The sequence below is a fragment of the Crotalus tigris genome, unplaced genomic scaffold, assembly GCF_016545835.1.
Source record: "Crotalus tigris isolate CLP2741 ecotype Arizona unplaced genomic scaffold, ASM1654583v1 scf7180000024358.1859470, whole genome shotgun sequence".
NCBI lineage: Eukaryota > Metazoa > Chordata > Lepidosauria > Squamata > Viperidae > Crotalus > Crotalus tigris.
In genome coordinates this window covers 1,330,040-1,336,543 of record NW_024100527.1, presented here as the reverse complement: position 1 = coordinate 1,336,543, position 6,504 = coordinate 1,330,040, and the positions used below count along the sequence as shown (strand labels likewise).

At 35.2% G+C, this 6,504-nt stretch overlaps 1 long non-coding RNA gene across 1 annotated transcript; it reads right to left on the bottom strand.

Annotated features, from left to right (window-relative positions):
• Positions 1–792: 792 nt before the first annotated feature.
• On the bottom strand, positions 793–4,121 carry LOC120300765. The gene is made up of 2 exons (XR_005554725.1): positions 3,438–4,121; positions 793–2,859 (listed from the first exon to the last, which is right to left on the bottom strand). It is a non-coding gene; the product is annotated as an uncharacterized LOC120300765 (long non-coding RNA).
• Between the last annotated feature and the right edge of the window lie 2,383 nt (positions 4,122–6,504).

Below are 6,504 nucleotides of genomic sequence, written 5' to 3'. Positions count from 1 at the left end.
AGGTGTCGTCAAAGAATGTGTAGCATGCGAACGAGGAAAGGCCTTATACAGTATGTCAAGAGATTTAGGCAGAGGACCTGCACATCAGGGATAATTTTTGCTTCTATCTATTTTCCGTTTAAACTAGTTCATAGGCTGGGTCCACACCTTATACTAAATTTAACGCATTGTGTTTTGTATTGGCTGTGTGATGTGCAAACTCAACCACTATTAATTTAGTAAACTCTGGTTGAACAGTTGCTCACCATTGCTGAGCTTAGTCATATTATCTTTTCCATTTTTTTATGGGAAAGAACTTGTTCATAGCAACTTTAACTATGCCATGATTAGAAAATAAAAATCTGAATAGAAAACTACATACTGATAAAATATGTAACTACGCTGAGTCTGTTGTTATGATGTAGGTGGGAATGGAATTGGTATTTGTAGAACTTGTTCTGAATTACAAGCATGGGAAATGCAGAGGCAGCAAAAGAATGTGCTATTTTAAGGAATAATGCTACTTACATAATTCGGTATTTTAATGTTTTCTCATATTATTTTATATAATTAGAAAGAAAAATAGTCTCTGGCTTCCCAATCTCACATTTTGCCTAAGAGCTCACAAGAGATACAGTGTTAGTTACACTTTGCTTATAACTGAGTATGGGCTACTTTGCTCATAAGCCTTCAGTTCTTTGGTGTATAATTTATTCTTTGAGGATTTTTCTTGTTGCAGGGTGGAATATAAATTCTATAACTGGCTTTATTAATGCAGCAGAATCCCCTTTTTATTCTAATAAGTTTGTATAAATTATCAACTCTCTCTCTCTCCTCTCTCTCTCTCTCTCTCTCTCTCTCTCTCTCTCTCTCTCTCTCTCTCTCTCTCTATATATATATATATATATATATATATATATATATATACACCATTTGTTTAGATACTTCCATTATTTTTCCTAGTACATTGTTACTATGTTAGCTATTGCAGTTATCAGTACTATGTTTATAATTTATTTATTATGTATTTTTGACATAAAAGCTTACTAATCTATATGTGAATTATACAGATTTATATTTATCCAATGCCCAGATCCTTCTAAGGGCAGTAGTTACCAGCAGCTGCTACTGTCAGCATTAGGGATGGAACTTTGGGTTGTTCTCTAATAAACTGAAGATTAAGAGAAGGCGCAGCAAAGGGGAGAGGATAAGGGAAGGTGAAGCATCTGCATTGCTTGAATGGGAGAGAAAAGTAGGCAGGTAAGCAAGGGATGAAGTTGGGATAACAAAGAAGATTCCAAATGGGAAGACTATCATCATAGGAAGTAACAGTGAGTGGTGCAGGGGTCAATAGCTTGAATGCAGCCTTGTGGAACATTTCTTTTATATTAGAAACCTAACCATTGGTTGCCAGGAAAGCTGGGGTGGGGAAACAGCCTTAGCAACATTAGGACTTGTGAACTTTAACTCCCATTATTCCCCACCCAGCCATGTTGAAGAGAGTTGAAGTTGAAGGAAATTGAAGCCCACAAGTCTTAAAGGTTGGACACCCCTGCTCTGGACCCTGGGAGTTGAAAGAGAGTTGGTCACGGAGGTATATAATGTCTTGGTTATATTGGAGGGGCAGTTGTGCAGTAAACCAATTGGAGCCCTGGAGGTGACTAGCCTCTTCCAGGCTCTTTCTTCACAAATGTAGAAGACAAATGTATAGAGAAGGGACTGGGGCCAGAATGAAAACCCCATGGTCAGAACCTCAATAAAAGGAAAGCAAACGACAGTATTTTGATGCTGGAACACGGTAAGTGCATAGATGAGCCTTTAGTTCTGAACAGATGTAGCCAAATATCAATGCATTAATGTGCAAAACAAAGTTTGTTATAAACTATGGTTTATTATAAAGCTACTGCAACCAGCATGGCTAATATGTGTTAGAAAGCACAGCTATTAATTTTAACATAATAATGGTCCATGTTACATAACCAACCATATTTCTAGTACATTTGAGGGTTTTTTAAACTAAAGTAATTGGTTCCTATGACTGTCCATCCTCCTTCCCCCCTTCCCTCCCTGTAGATTAATTAGAAGGAAATTATATAGAACAAGGGTGTCAAACTGGCAGCCCACGGGGCAGATGCACACACCACACCCATACCGGCTCTGCAAAGGCAAAAAATGTTGTAATACATCACGATACATCACATGACACTATCAAGTTTGACACCCGTGATATAGAAGAACTTGTGTGCCTTTGTTTTATTTGATTTACTGTAGGTGCTGCTTGATTCTGGATTGCTTACAGCATAAACATACAGAATAAAAATACAATAGAAAAAAACAATATGATGAATCTGCCAATCACATGAAACATATCCAGCAAGGATTTCCAACTACTTTATCCTAGGGCTTAGCCGAGCAGCCAAGTCTTTTAAGGCTTCCAGGACACAGTTACGGTGGGAGACACTTAGATCTTTACAGGAAATTTTCTTTTAGAGGAAAGGCACCACGATAAAGGCTTCCTGAATCCTGATAGATGATGCTGTTTAATCAAAGTGATCCAGAGCGTGCCAATCTTTGCTCATATTGGCTGCACAGACACCAGAGGAGATAGCGGGTGCTTCAAATAACTGTACTGTGTTAGGTTTCATAGAATACAGCCATCCCCTTGAATTGCACCCAAAATCAAGTGGCAGTCAATGGAACCTGTGAAAGAGGAATGTCACATGGGTACATTGGGGTGTGCCTATGATTGCCGATGCTGCTGCATTCTAGAACAGTTGAACCTTCCAGGTGGTCTTAAAAGGCAGCTTCATGTAGAACACCTTGCAGTAGTTATGCCACGAGGGGTTATCATCTGTCTGTCAAGATGATCATACTGTAACTCTGAAAATGGAGAATTTGGTATGGTGGGAGAAGCCAAAGAAAGAAGTAATTACTTTTAAAAATGGGCTGGATTCAGTAGGGGACTGGAAGATGAAAAAAAAAAATCCAACTCTCCCCTCCCGCCTCATCCCAATACAATTTTTAAAAAGTTTCATTCCATGAATATTTGAAGGTGAGTTGGTTAAAGTATCTATTTTGAAAAACAAGGAGAAACAGAATTCTAATTTTAGTTAGAAACCATTATAAAAGCAATGACTCCCACTACACTAGTAAAACAACAGTAGGCTATTGTACACATACACTAAACAATTTACTTGTATTCAGAATTTGAATACAACTATTCAGAGTTATATAGACATTATTCTATTCACCCTTCTTAAAAATGGAGAATCCAAATTTGCTCCCTTCCCACATGACATTAAACTACAATTTCATTTTATGATTGATAATTCCTCCTTCTTTCCCTGCTGCATAGTAATGAGAAGTCCCAAAACTTATTTCCTGCTAATTTATTGTTTCTCATTATATCCAAAATGGGAATGGGTTTATTGAAACCAGGCACAATTATTAACACTGACCTCTTCCATTATATCATAGTTCATACCGTGGTCTCTCAGGGTTCAGATATAATGAGCTGAAAATTGAAGTAAAAGCTTCCAATCTCCTTGCAGTTGTGCTGGAAAGAATTGGAGAGTCTGCAAGATTAAAGCTTTCACATGTGATATATAAGAAATATATTTTAGTATGGCATTCAAGGCCAGGCTATTGTCATCGATATGTACTCCATAAAACGGCTTCACAATCTGGTCTTTGAAAGTGAGTGCTGGAAGATTAATGAATTAATTTTTATATTGTGTTATAGCATTATTATTCTTTTTGGGAAGGAAGGTGGGAAATCTTGCTTTCTGTTTTCTCTCCCAAAGTGATCTCAGGATCAGTAAATGTTTGGCATTTAAGATGTTGTTTATACCCTTATGCTGTTGCTCAATTGCAGATTTTCTTCAGTTAAAAAGTAACTGGTTGTGTCCAGCTGCCAAGTATATATATACCAATAAATAACTCACCCGAACTGCCCTATATTTTGAACACAGTATGCTACTGATGGTAACAAATGTGGTCAAACACAGTGCTCATGTAATATTAAAAATGTGTTGTTTTTATCACATAGTTTTTTCATAAGTTTTATTTTTATATATAGAGAATGTTATATATAGATACTTTTTTATATATATATAAATATAAATTTTTTAATTTAATTTTTATTTTTATTTGTTAATTTTTAACTAAGCCTATATTCTGCTCTGGGAAGCTCGGGGGGGGGGGAAGGGAGGGTGTTTGTGAGGGGTGGGGGATGGGGTTTTTTTTTATATGTTTAGTTTTTTATTTATTTTTTTTTGTATATGTTGTTTTTTGTTTTGTATTGTTTTTGTCTTTTTGTAAAATTTATAAAACTTTCAATAAAAAAAAATGTGTTGTTTCACTGTTATGCTTGATTTAATGTGAAGAATTTTCTCCTGTGCTTCTAAAATTAATAACTTTTGAATAGTTTCCTTAGGTCATGGTGATAATAATTTATTTGGTTATTTTGTTTTGAACATATCAATACAGATTTCTTAACAGCTGGATATCTGAATTGTGTATTTTAAAAAATAAAATTCAGCATGGAAAAACGCATGTGTAAATTAATCTCCAAGCTAAAGGGAAGCTAACTATTTTCAAAGTTAAATGAAAAATAGTTCCACAATTCATCTAATGGATGAAACCTAGTTAAAGATAGCTTCTTTATAAAATTGTAGAGCAACAGTAGAGGGTGCTATAGCAGGAAATTGCACTCACAAATGAAGATAATATGCTATATATTTTACAATATACACCATCAGATATTTCTTCTATTTAATAGACATGATAACTGTTATACATACCTTAATATATTTAGAAGAATAACACTGGCCATAATTAAGTAAATAGCAATATTCAGGTAATTTCATAAAGAACATATCTTTGCATATAGGAGAGATTCTTTCATTTAGATTGATACAAAACTTATCTGTTACACATACACTACATATTCAGGAGAATAAAGGATGCAGAGTTTCCACCATGAAGAATAAAAAGGAATTTCAATGCAGAGAAGTCCAAAGCAAGCAAGCACCATTTCCTTACACAAAATTCATTAAGAAATTATTATATATCCAATATAGTAAATATAACATAGCCCAACTTTTATGAATTTATACTGGTTTGATGAATTGAGCATTTGATACATACAGATCCAGTGACATTTGCTTCCCTGAAGTTGGCAATTTGAGTCAACCATTCAGTAATGAAAATAAAAATACTATTTGCAGTTTGCTGTAATTCACATAAAAGGAATCACCAAATGTGGCTGGAGCAATTGTTGCCTCACCATGCTTTGCTGTTGCATTTGCAAACATTCCACCAGGTGTTGTTTTTAATGCTAAAAATTGGGATGTGGACTAAATGGCTGTATCCATGTGCAAGAGGAACTACCAGCTAATTTAGGGAATCTTGAATTTTGTGCGAGTAAAATCAATTACACGTATAGACAGAGAATTCAATAAGCAAGAGTAATAAACAGATTGTGGAAGAAGAGATGGAATGGAATAGAATGGTTGTAAAAAGGGAAAGAGACATAAGGGGAAACCATGTGATTTCCTGGTTCACAGAAAAAATGATTTTTAAATTGTTATTGGGCAGAAGTTAGTGCAACCATAAAAATCAATGAAGAAAACCAAGATTTTAATGCAGTTGAAAGTGGGTATCAATGTCTCATCAAACCTTCTTATATCACACAAAAGAGCTCATATATTTTCTAACCCAATTCTTATTTAGATGGGTACTTCACAGATCTGGAAATAAAGGTTACAGACTAATTGTACTCTATTGTTAATTGCAAGGTTCAAAACATAACCTACAAGTTGTTCAAATAAATAAGTAGACTCACTAACACAGAGAGAGAAAAATATGTAGCCCAGTGGAAATATAGAACCAGGAAGAGAATATCTGTATTCTTATATTTTGCACATTACTGTTTGTATCCATTAAATATACCTGAAGGGTTTTAGTCTTTCAGAAGTAACATTAAACATTTAATTCTATTTTGGTTTTGCTCAATTCCAAACCAACTCTGAGCTTTGTGGCTCTTGTCAACTGACAATTTATTGTGACATAGACTTTCCACAGACTAGAGAAAGCTCACATTCATAATAAAAGTTGTTAGCCTTTAAATTGCCAGAATTCTTGATGGTTTTATTTTATCTGATACACATCACTTGAAATGTAGATCAGACTGCTATCATTCTCTCCTCCCTTGCTTAATCTGAAGTACTTTTTAAATAATAGGTAAGTGCCACCAATGACTCGAACCCCATTTATAGAATTTTGACAAGGCTTCTTGAAGCAAATGGGAGAATTCAACTACGCGATTTTCGTGTAAAGAGAAAAACCAGGATATCAGCACGAGAGGCAAAGGACAGCTCCGGAATCAAGGGGGAGAGAAAAAAAAAAAATGAAAACTTTCCTCGGGCAATTTTCCAAGCGGCAAAGGCGCAGATAAAGACCGCCTGTTTTGCATTGCCCAGAAGCGGCCGATCACTTGACCTATCCAAAATTGCCGATGTCATT